Source organism: Trichosurus vulpecula, chromosome 8, assembly GCF_011100635.1.
Source record: "Trichosurus vulpecula isolate mTriVul1 chromosome 8, mTriVul1.pri, whole genome shotgun sequence".
NCBI classification, from domain to species: domain Eukaryota; kingdom Metazoa; phylum Chordata; class Mammalia; order Diprotodontia; family Phalangeridae; genus Trichosurus; species Trichosurus vulpecula.
In genome coordinates this window covers 13,332,248-13,347,746 of record NC_050580.1, presented here as the reverse complement: position 1 = coordinate 13,347,746, position 15,499 = coordinate 13,332,248, and the positions used below count along the sequence as shown (strand labels likewise).

General features: G+C 44.4%; 1 protein-coding gene across 2 annotated transcripts in view; it reads left to right on the top strand.

Annotated features, from left to right (window-relative positions):
- The window catches only part of PAPSS2 (3'-phosphoadenosine 5'-phosphosulfate synthase 2), a 79,160-nt gene that overhangs the window by 41,821 nt on the left and 21,840 nt on the right, over window positions 1-15,499 (top strand). The gene's annotated exons all lie outside the window — the stretch shown is intronic.

The following is a 15,499-nucleotide window of genomic DNA, read 5'->3' as shown; positions in this document are numbered from 1 at the left end:
ACACAAGATCTAGCAGCTTCTATATTAAGGGATCAAAGGGTTTGGAATATGATATTCCAGAGGCCAATGGAGCTAGGATTAAAACCAAGACTCACTTACCCAGAGAAACTGAATATCAGGCTCCAAGGCAAAATATGGATTTTCAATAAAACAGAGGACTTTCAAGCTTTCTCAGTGAAAAGACCAGAGCTGAATAGAAAATTTGACTTTCAAACACAAGAATCAAGAGAAGCATGAAAAAGTAAACAAGGAAGAGAAATCACAAGGGACTTACTAAAGTTGAACTGTTTTGTTTACATTCCTACATGGAAAGATGATGTGTATAATTCATGAGACCTCAATATTAGGGTAGCTGAAGGGAATATGTATATATATATATATATATATATATATATATAGACAGAGGGCACAGGGTGACTTGAATATGAAGGGATGATACCTAAAAAAATAAAATCAAATTAAGGGATGAGAGAAAAATATATTGAGAGAGGGAAAAGGGGAGAGATAGAATGGGGTAAATTATCTCACATGAAAGTGGCAAGAAAAAGCAGTTTGTTGGAAGGGAAGAGGGGGCAGATGAGGGGGAATGAGTGAATTTTGCTCTCATCAGATTTGACTTGAGAGGGGAATAACATACACACTGAAATGGGTTATCTTACCCCACAGGAAAGAAGGAGGAAAGAGATAAAAAGGGGGGACAATAGAAGGGAGGGCAGATAGGAGGAGGAGGTAATCAAAAGTAAACACTTTTAAAAACGGACAGGGTCAAGGCAGAAAATTGAATAAAGGGTGACAGGATAGGAGGGAGCAAAATATAATAAGTCTTTCACAACATGAGTATTGTGGAAGAGTTTTGCACAATGATACACATGTGGCCTATGTTGAATTGCTTGCCTTCTTAGGGAGGGTGGGTGGGGAGGGAAGAGGGGAGAGAATTTGGAACTCAAAGTTTTAAAAGCAGATGTTCAAAAGAAAAAGTTGTTTTTACATGCAACTAGGAAATAAGATATATAGGCAATGGGGCATAGAAATCTATCTTGCCCTACAAAAAAGTAAGGGAAAAGGGGATGGGGGTGGGGTGGGGTGACAGAAGGGAGGGCTGACTGGGGAATTGGGCAATCACAATATATGCCACCTTGGAGTGGGGGGTGAGGGTAGAAATGGGGAGAAAATTTGTAATTCAAAATCTTGTGAAAACCAATGCTGAAAACTAAAAATAATAAATAATAAAAAAAAAAACTATGAGTTGGCCAGCCCTGCAAGGGCAGAGAATTCCCACTGAGGAGTAATGAGGAATGAGGTGGGCAAAGGATTGGGATTTTCCCCCTCTCCTGTACCCAGCTCATTGTTTCTATCCAACTTTAACTCTGTGCCTCTAAATACCTGATTGATGTAATAAATACCTGATTTGAGCCACTGGAAAGTGAATCAGCAAGGCAAAGTCACACACCTTCAATGATCACCAGATTTCTCACTTGTGGATTAAAAAAAAATTAGGCTGTATTTTCTGAGAAACATCCCTCTGGTTTTTAGAATTGTGAAGTCAGATGTTAGAAAATCTTGAGTGGCCACCCAGACACGTTAAACAAGCAAGGAGCAGCCATGCAAGGTGGAGGTTTATTTTGTAGGTGCCTTTGAAATTGTTTAACTGATTTTATAGCCAAATACATGGATACAGACATCAGCAGCTATCTGTACAAACTTACTTTGTAACCCCTTCTGATCTTTAAGAGAGATAGATACACACATGCCTGTGTTTATTTGTTTTTATGTGTGTGTACCTACATAAAAATAAATATATACATACATAAAATACAAATATAAACCATTTTTCCTTATGGAAAAAGTAATATGTAATCTATATCTTCAACACTCCTGGTTTTTTTCAAACAGCTAGATCCAGATTTCTTTATAGTTTTCATTTTTGTTATTTCATATAACCCACAATCCATTTAGCTATCTCCTAGCTGTTGGGTTGTTTCCAGTTTTGCTTCCTTTTGTTTTTGACATTGCATATAACAGCTGGAAATATCTTCAACAAGACATTCCTCTCTCTCTCTCTCTCTCTCTCTGTTTCTCTCTCTGTCTCTGTCTGTCTGTCTGTCTGTCTCTCCCTCTCTCTTTCTGACTTTCTGACTCTCTCTCCTCTCTGCCTCTGTCTCTCTCTGTCTCTTTGTCTCTGTCTGTCCCTGTGCCTGTCTCTGTCTCTGTCTCTGTCTCTGTCTGTCTGCCTGTCTGCCCGTCTGCCTGCCTGCCTATCTGTCTGTCTGTCTGTCTCTCTCTCTCACCCTCTCCTCTCTGTCTCTTTCTCCCTGTCTCTGTCACTTTGTCTCTGTCTCTGTCTGTCTGTCTCTATCTGTTCCTGTCTCTGTCTCTGTCTCTCTGTCTCTCTCTCTCTCTGTCTCTCTCTCTGTCTCTGTCTCTCTCTTTCTCTTTTTCTCTCTCCTCTCTGTCTCTTTGTCTCTGTCTTTGTCTCTCCCTTCCTCTCTTCCACCTCTCCCCCTCCCCTCTCTCTGTGTCTCCCCCGCCCAACCCAGGTAATGACTTCCTTTGGTATCTTGATAATAGAAAGATTCCTGACTCCCAAAGCAAAAGGTATTTTCTTGGTACATATTTCCAGAAAGGTCTCTTCAATCAATGTTGTTGCCAAAAGTAGATGCCAACACCATGCCAACACAGATCTTATTTATCATTTTGATTTAGTTTTGACAAGTCATTGGGTGTGAATGAATGTGTGCTGTTTATTTTACTTTGAATTTTGTTAATCATTAACGAGATGGGACATTTTTTGAGTTTTTGCTGAATGTATGAGTTATCAGTGTCTGCCTGTGTGCCCACTAGAGACTGGACACTGTACACATAGATTAGGGGGACTTTTTAAGAACACACTCACATCCTGACTCTGTTTATTCCCTTTATCTCAGATTGAGTAAGCTTTAAAAATCATTACCTGATGCTCCATCACCATTTACCTTCTAAGTTCTATTGCTTCAATAGTAAAAATATACTGTGTGTCTCCACTCCCTTCACCTTGGAGAGGAGCATACATTTTCTTTTCATTTTAAAAATATTTTGAAAAATTTATTTGACCCATGAATCCAACTGGAGTTTTTTGCGATTTACACCCCCCCCTCACACACACATGTCTATCTATCTATCCATCCATCCATCCATCCATCCATCCATCCATCTTCTATCTATCTATCTATCTATCCATCTCTTTGGGTTATTTCTGGGTTCTCTATTCTCTCTAGTTTTGTTTTTGATTTTTTGGGGCCCTAGCCCTTTAAAATACATGTTAAAGCTTAAAAGGACAAGTCTGTCTTTGCCAACTTCTTCTTCTCATGAAGTCGCACACTGAAGGTGGTATTTGGTGACCACTGAGCTGGCAGCAGCTCTAGGATGGATTAGAAATGGGGTAGACTTGAGTCAGCCAAGCAAGACAGAGGCTCAGGGGTTGTTCTGAAGCTATTGCAAGAGTGCATATGTGAGCTAAGAAGGGGCTAGGAATAAGGGAATGACTGCATGTAACTTGTATGTACTTCATTATTTGCCTATTGTTTTCCCCATTGGAATAGGTGCTCCTTGAGGGCAGGGGCTTTTTAGCCTTTACTTTATAGCCCCAGAACTGCTACATTCAGTTGCTTCTGATGTTTGTGCACTTACTCTGTTCAATCGGTTGCCTTTTCTATTTTTTAGCCAGAACCAAGTAATTTTGACAATTACTGATTTGTAGGATACTGTGAGATTAACTACTGCTAGGCTCCCTTCCTTACCACTTTTTCTTCATTTCTCTTTTATTATTCCAGTTGAATTTCTCATTATTTTTTTCCAGCTTTCTAAAATGATCCTTTGGTAGTTCAATTGCTGTGATACTGAATAAATAAATGAATATAGGCAATAACATCATTTTAATTATATTGGCACAGCCCAACCATAAGCAATTAATACCTATCCACTTATTTAGATCTGTCTTTTCTGTAAAGAATATTTTGTAGTTTTATTCCTAGCCCTTTTATATCTTTCCAGTCTTCTTACACTTCTTACACACATTACTCCCCTCTGCTATCCAATGACATTGACCTCTTCACTGTCCCTCAAACACAATGCTGCATCTCCCAACTTTGTGCGTGTTCCTGGCTGTCCCTTGTGCCTAGAATCCTCTACCTCCTCATCTCTGTCTTCTATTTTTTCTGGCTTCCTTCAAGTCACAGCTAAAATCCTATGGTCTGCAAGAAGCCTTTCCTGATTCTCCTCAATGCTGGTTAGTGCCTTTCTTCTGAGGTTATCTTCAATTTAGCCTGAATATATAGTTGTTTTCTGGTGTTGGCTCCTCCATTAGACCATTAGCTCCTTGAAAGCAGAGACTTTTTTTCCCTTTTCTTTGTATTCACATCTCTTAACACAGTGCATAGCCCATGGTAGGCCCTTGATAAATGCTTATTGACTTGACCTGTATTCACACAGTTTGCATGGGTCTTTATAGATGAAATTCTAAATATTTTACACATTTTGTAGTGCTTTTGAATGAGAGTTTTCTTTCTATCTCCTAATTCTGGATTTTGCTGGCAGAACATAGGCAGGCTCATGACTTGTGTAAATTAATTTTGTGCCCCACTAATTTGATAATTGTTTAAAAATTTGACTTGACTCTCTAGGGTTGATCTAGGTAGACCATGATATCATCTGAAAAAAGTCATTGTTTTATTTCTTCTTTGCCAATGTTTGCCTCCTCGGTTTCTTTTTCTTGTCTTGTTGTAACTAGCATTTCTAACACTGTTGTCAAATAATGCAGTGCTGATGACACCTCCTGGCTGTCTGACTCCAGATCAGTCCTTTTGCCTCACTAAGGCTCAGTTTCTTTATTGGTAAAATCGGGATAATAATATGTATACTGCTTACTTCTCAGAGTTATTGTGAGTCTCAAATGATATAATGTATGGTCAGCTCCTTGTATGCCTTAAAACATTGTATAAACTCAAAATTAATTTAAAAAAAGAAAGTTAAAACTTTTTTACTTATAATTTGAGAAAAAATAAATTTAAACATATTTTTTAAAACATTACATAAATGTCTGTGACACCGGGCTGTGCTATACTTATGCTTGGAGGGTGTCCCAGGTGACGCTTAAGGTGTTATGACAGCAGCCACTGACCAGCTTCCTGCCTTCCATAGCCCACACAAAGACTGGATTCCTCTTTAGTCTGAACCAGTCTGAAGGAGAGTTTATCGTATTGCCCACCAGGTGGCACTTTGCCTCAGTGGTTTCATCAGTGGCCCCTTGAAGCCTGCTCAGAAGACTCTGTGTGTATGCGTAGACAGCCCTGCTCTGCCAAGGCATTGTCTTCAAAAGACCTGGCAGGGGGAAATGCTTGCTGATTTCTGTCTAAAACTAGGCTCTGATACGAAGTGATTGCTTCAGATGATAAAAACAGGGCAATGTCTAGTCCAGCCCTCCATCTCCACGTGCTCTTTGGGAATTTCCTGGTTCAGTGTTGACCCTTTATGCTCACACTATAGAAGAACTCAGCTCTTCTGTGGCCGCAGCATTTATGAAACATCATCTCCCTTGGGCTGTGGCTACTAGGGCCCAACTGGCCCAACGATTCCTGAGCCATCTGCCACCCAACTGCCTGGCACCCTGGCTTCCCCTGGCAGCAGCCCCATGAGGAGGAAAGAAAGGCCACACACATCTTCAGGGCAAATGCAAACAGGAAGAGGATGTCCCCTCTGCTCCACCCATGCCCTTTTCATCACTGCTCTGTCCTTTCCTCCTGTCTCTTGGGGCTGAGGAGATGGCGACAGTTAAAGATCAATAAGTCAACACACATTTATTAAGGATCTTCCTTGTGCCAGGCACCACCATAAGCATAATGGACACAATGAGAGGCAAGAAACATCTTGTTCTCAGTCTCACCGCTGAATGGGGAGATAATATTGGAATGATTATATAGAGGGATGATATGTACAGGATAAGTTGGAGATCATTAAGAAAGGGAAGGCACTAACGTTAATGGGGATCGGGAAGGGCTTCTTGCAGAAGATGGTGGGACTTCATCTGGGACTTGAAGGAAGCCAGCAGGTGGTGATGAGGGGAGAGAGTTCCAAACATGGGAGACAGATCACACTGATGCAGAGGGGCCCTGGGTGATTCTTGGCATCCTTGGGTTACCAACTGGTCTCTCTAAATCATCATCATCACCATCATCCAGGCCCATAGGGAAAATTCTGAGAGTTGAGTAGTGTATGTGGGCTCTAGTTCTAGGCCTGTCAAAGTGAGGCCAAACAGAGATCAGCAGAGAGACTCTGGGTGAGAGGTGGGAGGAAGAAGGACATTACTGACCGGTGAGCTGGGCTTTGTGGGATGGTTAAAGAATTCAGCAGGTAAGGAGGGAGGACACTATTCTAGGCAGTAAGAATTGTGCCCATGGACACCCAATAAAGTCGTTGGAATTAAGTTACGTGGAGTTGAACTGAGGAGGCAGAGAAACACAAATAAGGAGGGAGTGCAGAGGATGGAATCTATCAGTTCAAGATGCTCAGCCTGGTGGGAGACGATCCAGGAGCCAGCCGCCTCCACACAAGAGTGGCCTTTTCCTCATCACTGTACCCAGAGGCGATTTACAGAAATGAATGTCAGATTTCAGTGTCCTAAAAAGCCATCTGTTTTCATTCACCGAGTGTCCCTGTTGCCTCATCACCTATTTAATCAAATTGAGTCCTGTACCAGGGTACATAGAGTAAGACTGGTCTACTCCCCCTGACTCCCTGACCCCACCCCTCAAAACCACTCAAAGCATTATTTTATAACCCAGGCTCTGAGCTGTGCTTTTTCCATGGCGAGCCCCACCAGAGAGAGCCTCTGGACTCACAATAAGCAAAAGAAACGAAGCCAAACCTGGTTTCAAACTGCTGATCCATGCCTGCAGGCCCATCAGCTGGGAGGAGTCCTTAAATCTAGAGCCAGGTGGATACCATGCCTTTTTCTGAGATGGCTGAAAACCCTCCCCCTTTGCTTCTCCTTCTCCTTCTCCTTCTCCTTCTCCTTCTCCTTCTCCTTCTCCTTCTCCTTCTCCTTCTTCTTCTTCTTCTTCTTTTCTCTCTCTCTCTCTCTCTCTCTCTCTCTCTCTCTCTCTCTCTCTCTCTCTCTCTCTCTCTCTCTCTCTCTCTCTCCCCTCCCCCCTTGGCTGTTCTTTTTTGTGAGGAATGATTCTTTTCACAGAAGTGGAGCTTCCACTCAGTGATAGTGATGTTAAAAAATGAGTAAAACATTTATTATTTTTTCAAAAGTATCTGCTGTTAGAGGCAGGAAAGTAAGTAGTTGAGAGGGTAGAGGGCCCTAGCCCTCCTGATCCATAATACCAGTGTACAGGTATCATAACATCTTTGTCACAGACACATTATTTTCTTTGAAGAAAAATGAGGACTATTTTCCCCTCAGAGTCAGAGTTAGAGTCTCTGCTGTGTAGAGGTCACTGTCAGGTATGTCTACAGCCTTTCCAAATTTGTTCTCAAAATGTCTCGAGTGTTTCTGTAATTTGGGATGGGTTTTCTGCCTTTCCTCAGGCTCTCTTCCTGCTCTAGATGCATTTTCATCCCTTGGCAAGATTAAATCCTAAGCCCACTGGTATTTTTTTGGTGGGAGGGGGTCCCTTTTGTCCATGTGACCTCCAAGAAAAATTTTTTTATCTTCTTCCAGCATCTGCTGGCCTCATGGGCTGTCTGACACCAGCCCAGAATGCTAAGCTGTGTCTCAGGCCTCCTGGGAAATTTGACAGCATAGAAGAGACCTGAGCACACCTCCTCCTCATTTAAGAGCAGAGAGGTGGGTCAGCCGAGGGAATAGGAGAGCAAAGCAACAAGTGAGCATTTCGGACAGAGGAGGGAGCTTCTAGCCACTGGGCAGAGGCTGGGGGAGGGAGAGTGATCTCTGTTTCAGGCCTAAAACCTTAGGGACCGAGACTCAGCACCAGCTTGGAACATCTGGGGTGTGTCTTGTGAGAGCTCAAAGGATTAACTGGAGACTGCAAAAGAGATTTGTGGAGCACGTCCTCTGTTTGCGGTCTATTGTGTTGGGCTAACCCAGGGTGGGTCCCTAAATCAGCCTTGGCATTCAGGCTTAGGGTCACGTTTAAAAAGTAGAGAGGGAGCAGCTGAAGGTGTTGACTGAAGATATAGCAGCCCTGCATTGCTTAATGCTTAAATAGTGACATAGGTAGATAGACAGACTGACAGAAATATAAACAGCCAGATGGACAGACAGTTAAATAGACAAATGGACAAACTGACAGATAACTATACAGACAGGTGGACAGACAGGTAAATAGACAAATGGACAGACTGACAGATAAATAGACAGACAGGTGGACAGACAGATAAATAGACAAATGGACAGACTGACAGATAAATAGACAGATAAATAGACAAATGGACAGACTGACAAATAGACAGACAGATGGACAGACAGATAAATAGACAAATGGACAGACTGATAGATAAATAGACAGACAGATAAATAGACAAATGGACAGAAGACAGATAAATAGACAGATGGACAGACAGATAAATAGACAAATGGACAGACTGACAGATAAATAGGCAGATGGACAGATAAATAGACAGACAGATGGACAGACAAATAAATAGACAAATGGACAGACTGACAGATAAATAGACAGGCAGATGGACAGATAAATAGACAGATGGACAGACTGACAGATAAATAGACAGACAGGTGGACAGACAGATAAATAGACAAATGGACAGACTGACAGATAAATAGACAGACAGATGGACAGACAGATAAATACACAAATGGACAGACTGACAGATAGACAGACAGATGGACAGACAGATAAATAGACAAATGGACAGACTGATAGATAAATAGACAGACAGATAAATAGACAAATGGACAGACAGACAGATAAATAGACAGACAGATGGACAGACAGATAAATAGACAAATGGACAGACTGACAGATAAATAGACAGGCAGATGGACAGATAAATAGACAGACAGATGGACAGACAGATACATAGACAAATGGACAGACTGACAGATAAACAGACAGATGGACAGACAGATACATAGACAAATGGACAGACTGACAGATAAATAGACAGACAGATGGACAGACAGATGGATAAATAGACAAATGGACAGACTGATAGATAGACAGACAGATGGACAGACAGATAAATAGACAAATGGACAGACTGATAGATAAATAGACAGACAGATAAATAGACAAATGGACAGACAGACAGATAAATAGACAAATGGACAGACTGACAGCTAAATAGACAGACAGATGGACAGACAGATAAATACACAAATGGACAGACTGACAGACAGACAGGTGGACAGATAGATAAATAGACAAATGGACAGACTGACAGATAAATAGACAGACAGATGGACAGACAGATACATAGACAAATGGACAGACTGACAGATAAATAGACAGATGGACAGACAGATACATAGACAAATGGACAGACTGACAGATAAATAGACAGACAGATGGACAGACAGATGGATAAATAGACAAATGGACAGACTGGCAGATAAATAGAATGGTAGAGGACAGATGACAGATTATTGGTGGAACGATAGCAGAGATAGATGAAAGATTGATCGATTGATAGATCGATCGGTCATAGATAGATGTTCCCAGAGCTTCAGAGTGGTGTCATGCATAGAGAGCTGACCTGGACCACAGCTCAGTTCCTGCCCCTGACACATCTGGGGGATTTCAGCTGCCAGTCAGAGATGTCAAAGCCCACAGTAATACATATTCTCTAATGTCATTCCCATGAAGAAAGCCATGTCTGTTTCAGATGTTGAAGCATTTGAAAATGCCAAGAGCTCTTCTCTTCTGGGTCTCCAGTGACTCTGGCTCCAGCATCCTGAGAGACAGTTGCCTCTCCATAGGGCTCCCCTGGGCTCCCCTGTTCCTGCAGTAATGCCCAAGTGATATAACTGTGCAGATTACAGACACAGGACTCATAATGCCCCCTCATTTATTAGAGGTGAGGCGGGGAGATCCCAGGACACCACAGAGGAACTGCTGTCCCCAGAAAAACTGGGCTTTGATAAATCCAAGTGGAGAGAGGCCAACGAAAAGCTCACGGGCATCGGCTACCCGAGGTGCCACCTCACATCTCTCGATTTTCACTCAATCCTCTTGCCAAGCTTAGTGGTTTCTACCCTGCTTCCTCCTTTGCCAGTCTTCTCACACCTGGCTTCCTTCCACACATTCTCTGATCCAGCTACCAGGGTTTCCTGGCTGTTTGCTGCACATGCCTCTCCATTTCCCACCTCCATGCCTTTTCCCCTCTTCATCCCTCATGCCTGGCATGCCCTCCCTCCTCACCTCTGCCTCTTGACTTCCATGAAGTCTCCAATCCACCCTGTGCAGGAGGCCCGTCCCTATCCTCCCACTGCCAGTGCCTTCCCTCTACAGTGCCCTTCCATTCATATTGTGCAGATTCTGTCTCTCCATAGCTGTTGGCATGTTGTGTCTTTCCCCTGTTAGAACATGAGCTCTTTGAGGGAAGGCACCAATCTTGCTCTGTCCAGCCCTCAGTACACACAGTGCTGGGCACATACCCTGGGCCTAACAAATACTTCTAAATGTCGTCATCCTGGGTAAGCCATAGGCAGATAAGAAAGGCTGTTTGTGAGGCTTTAATAGACAGGGTTGGAGCCTCCATTGGGAAACAGCATCTTTCTTCTGACCTTTCTGTTCCAAGGTTCACAACAGGATGTGTACTCAGAGGGCAAGGCTCCAGTGAGAAACAGAATGTTTCTGGCAGCCATGACCCTTGTCAGACTGGACGCTGTGCAGAGATCAGCTTGTTTTTGTGGCCCAGCTGACCGTAGATGAGGAATCAAATAGTTTGTCTAAAAAAGGAAAGAAGAAAAGCAAAAAGAAAGAAAAGAAATGAAACCGACTGAGCAATCCCCTCCTTCTTCTCTGGAGCAGCCCCCGATGCTGCCGCCGCCTGGGGTTTATATAACTGCCGAAGAGAGCACAGACTCTGCGTGATCCATGATTCCCTCCACCACCTAGGGCCGGTCCCATCCAAAGCTTTGTCCATATCTTACCAGAAATCCTCCATGGAGGATCTGCCCAGCGTGCTTTGGCATTCCCCTTGTTCTTTTGGTAGTTCCAGGATAATAATAATAATTAATAATAATAATTATAATCCAGACCGTGTGGGACAAGGTCCTGTCTGCCTCCTGAAGTTGTCCTGAGGATGGTCTCAGCAAATGAAGCTCCGGAGGATGGGTGGGCACCCCAGTGCTTTCATTCAATTACAGAAAGCATTGAACTTAGCCACTGGTGTGACTGCCAGTCTATAGACAACAAAGAGCCAGAGGATGACCATTTCCATCTGAGTGCCATTGAAGAAGATGAGAATGCTAAAGATGACAATAGCCTACTGAGACAGGAGGGGGAGGGGCCTCAAGTTGGGGGTCTGCCACCTCCCATTCTCCCCAGGTCTCCACTCTGCTGCCATCCAGCACGATCGGCGCCTTCTGTCCCACTCCCTGTGACTCCTACAGAAAGATCATGCCCATCTCAATGATTGAAAGACCAACCCCATGTATAAGGGGTCTCCTGAGTGGAGGGAAAAGGATTGGACTACCATTTCTTTGGTCTGGGGAAGTCCTGGATGAAGAGACACTTTCTTGTGAGGCAGGCAGGCCCTTCTCTGTAATGATAGTCCTAGAGCAAGGGTGGGGAACCTGTGACCTTGAGGCCACATGTGGACCTTTAGGTCCTCAAGTATGTCCCTTTGACTGAATCCAAACTTCACAGAATAAAAGGATTTTTTCTGTAAAGTTTGGATTCAGTCAAAGGGACGCACTTGAGGACCTAGAGGGCCACATGTGGCCTCAAGGCCACAGGTTCCTCACCCATATCCTAGAGAGTTGCCCAGAGCCATGAGAAGGTGATACACAGGGTCACGCAGTCAGGATGTGTCAGAGATAGGACTTCAGCCCAACTCCTCCTGGGTCCCTTTCTAAAACATGAGTAGTTCTTGGTTGGTCTCTTTTCAGGGGGATGAAAAGCCCCAAACATGAATAAAAGCCCCTTAGCAAGAGCTCAACCCAAGTGTCTGAACAAGGTAAGCAGAGACCTGGCTTATCCTGGATCTCTTCCTGTAGCTCATGAATCGGTGGGGAGGAAACAACATCTGGGTTTGGGCAAGGGAGAGGCCAGCCTGCCCTTCAGGACTGGGGTGGGCCCCTCCTGCTTCCATCTGTCCTGGGCAGCCCCCACTGTGGGGACCTTTACCTTCTGAGAAACATCTCCTTCCTTGGTCCTCGCCAGAAGCAATATTGAGAACAAAATGCCATTCCTCTGGACAGAGTCATGGGTAAGGAGTGAAAGAGAGGGAGAGATCTATGTGGAGCCCTTGGGTGAGAGTGTGTGCAGAGAAGCTTCTGGGAGGCCAGGCTCCCTTCTTGGGATTAGAACTTCTTCCTCGAACCCCAGGGAGTCCTGCCTGTGGCTGAGCCCAGAGCCTACCCCTCTGGGACACACTGACTCAGGCTCATTCAGAGATTTGGAACAGACTTTAGAGATTAACTAGTCCAGATGAGGAAACTAAGACCCGGGGGGAAGTGACTTCCCAAGATCATGCAGGGAGGAAGTGTCAGAGGCAGGATTCAAACCCAGGCCTACTCAGAGGGTCATAGATTCAGAGCTGAAAGGGACCCAAGGATAGGTGATTAGCCCAAGGTCACACAGACAAGAAGGGGCATAGCTGAAACCCAAACCCAGGGCCTCAAACTTGAAATCCAGCTGTCTTCTATTATACTAAGCTGCATCCGTAAATCCATAGAAAGCCTTTCTCCATGGAAAATTATGGACACTCTGCATCTCTGGTTCTCTGTGCTATCCAGGCCCCTGGGGAGTCCTCAGGCAGGGGTCATGTGAGGATGTGTATATCCCAACACCTTCCATTGGGACAGGGGGAAGTAAAGGTAAGAGGGAAGGACCCCCTTCACAGATGGGGGAGTGGGCCACCGATCAGTGCGTGCCAGAAAGGATGGGGAGTTTGTGCTTTGCAGTCATTAGCTGGAAAGAGTTGGAGGCCAGAGAGGGTATTATCAAAGATGGAAGAGGGTCAGTACTGGTGATTTCAAGCATAGGATTCCGGAATGGGAATAAGGAGAAGGGAGGGCTAGATTGGCGGCGTCTTAAAGTCCAGTGCCGAGAGATGGAAGTGAGGCTGTACTGGTAGGAACAGGAAGCTGGCTCACTCCTAGGCTAGATGGACATTGATGAGTCTTGGTGCCACTGCTGCCTTCCTTGAACCTTCTGGGGATATCTTTGGGGCTTTCCAAGCTGACTCTCTTTTATGGTTGAGAGGCAGCAGTTCAGACCTAGCTGACCCTGACTAGTTGTGTGACCCAGGCAAGGCACCCAAACTCTATAAGTATTAATTCCCTTTTCCACAAGATATGAATCCTGGGAGGCCAAAATGGATGAAAACCACCTTCAGAGTCAGGATGATTCTGGGCAAGTCACCTGACTGAAGGTGGGTGAAGATCTGCATTGGGAGAGGAAGTACCTGAACTGGGAGTTCTCTGCCCTGGAGATACCCCAAACCTGGCCCCCAAACCAAAATGGTGGCTCTAGACTCTGAGTCCTTGTACCATAGTTTTGTGGTGAGGCCAGGTGTCTGAGGGCTGGGAGGGAATTTGGAGAATGGGTGAAAAACACTTTGCCAAGCTTCCTGCCCCCTGTATAGGTCAGCTAGTGCTCAGTGCGGTTCTATAAACACAGCTTAGTTATTGACAATGAGCTAGACCTCCAGCTAGGCATCAGGGATACCAAAAAGGAGCAAGCTCTGCCCTCGGAGAGCTTATACTTCATGAAGAAATGCAATATTAAGTTAACAGAGAAGTAAATACAAAGTCACTTCAGGCAGGAGAGCCTATTAGAGAGACGAGGAGCAGCTTCTCATAGGGCACGGCCCCCAGTCACGAAGTCATGAAGAGAACAAAGGAACAGGGAGTAGAAAGTGCATTCCAGGCAAGAGGGCCACCAGCCTGTCCAGAGCCCGAAGGGGAGACAGAACGCATAGGTAGGGGAACAGCAAACAGGCGTGTTTGCTAGGACATACCGTGCCTGAAGGGGAGTGATATGAAATAATCCTGGAAGTGAGAGAGATGGAAGGGGGCTTTAGATTCTAGGCCAAGAGATTCCTATTTCATCCTAAATGGAATCAGAAGCCGGGAAGCTTTCTGAGTAAATAGTAAGGTGGAAAGATAAGCAGCTAGAAGGATAGATAGATGATCGATAGATGAAAAGACACACAGAAGACATATAGAGAGAGAATCGAGCATTTATTAAGTGCTTACTATGTGCTAGGCACTGTGCTAAGCACTAGGGATACAGTAGTAAGACAGTTCCTGCCTTCAAGGAGCTTATGTTCTCATCCTGGAGACAACATGTAAGGCGGAGCTAGACAATTCCAAGCACACAACGTGGTGACGAGATGTGGAGAGAACTGGGAAGTGAGATGGAGGCCTGGAGCTGGGCAAGATAAGGCAAGAGCTCACCAGTGAACTGGGGATCTCAGGGCTAGATGAAAAATGTAACAAATAATGTGAATGTGTGGTTTTCTAAGTCAATATGCTGCCCACAGGGATCTTTGTGTATGATTTGATGGTCCCATTTCTATTCGAGTTTGACACCATTGATCTAGACCTCCTTTAGAAATGAAAATACCCTACCCAGAGTACAAAGGGTCACTGGGAGATCTTCCCTCCCTCCTTCCTTCCTTCCTTCCTTCCTTCCATCCTTCCTTTCTTCCTTCACCCTTTTTTTCCTCTTTTTTTCAGAATGCTTTTTGTTTTTTATTTTAATACCCCCATATCTTCTGATATTCTCCCCCTGCCCCCATTGAACCCTCCTTAGGAACCAAGAAGAACAGTTAAGTAAAACTGACAAAGCCACTAGGATCTGACGGTATCTGCAGTGCCGTGATCCTATGGCCCCCGTGTCTCTGACAAAAGGAGAGATGTGCATTTCATCTCTTATTTCCTGGAACCAAGATTGTTCACAGTGGTTCACCTGAGTTCTTTTGCCTTTTAGGGATTATTTACATGTCTTAATATGGTGTTTCTTTCAAGAATGAACCTCTTCCCCCCAAATCTCAGAATCTTCCTTGTCTTACTCCTGACTAGGACCCTGTCACTGACTCAAATCCTTTACTAGGGTGACCTTAGCTGCAGCTCAGTTTGGTTCTTCCAGCTGTGCCAAAGACAGTGGCACATCCATCTCCAAAGGACAACATCTTAGCTATCTGCTAAGGGCTGCCAAGCCTTAGCAGCTCTTTCTCATTTCACCATCTCCAGATGTTGCAAAGTCATGTCATTGAACATATACACACGGAGGGAACAAAGAGCCTTCAGTGCCCATCATGGGTTAGGCAAACAAACCTCAGACATGCCCTTGGCCCCACATGGCAA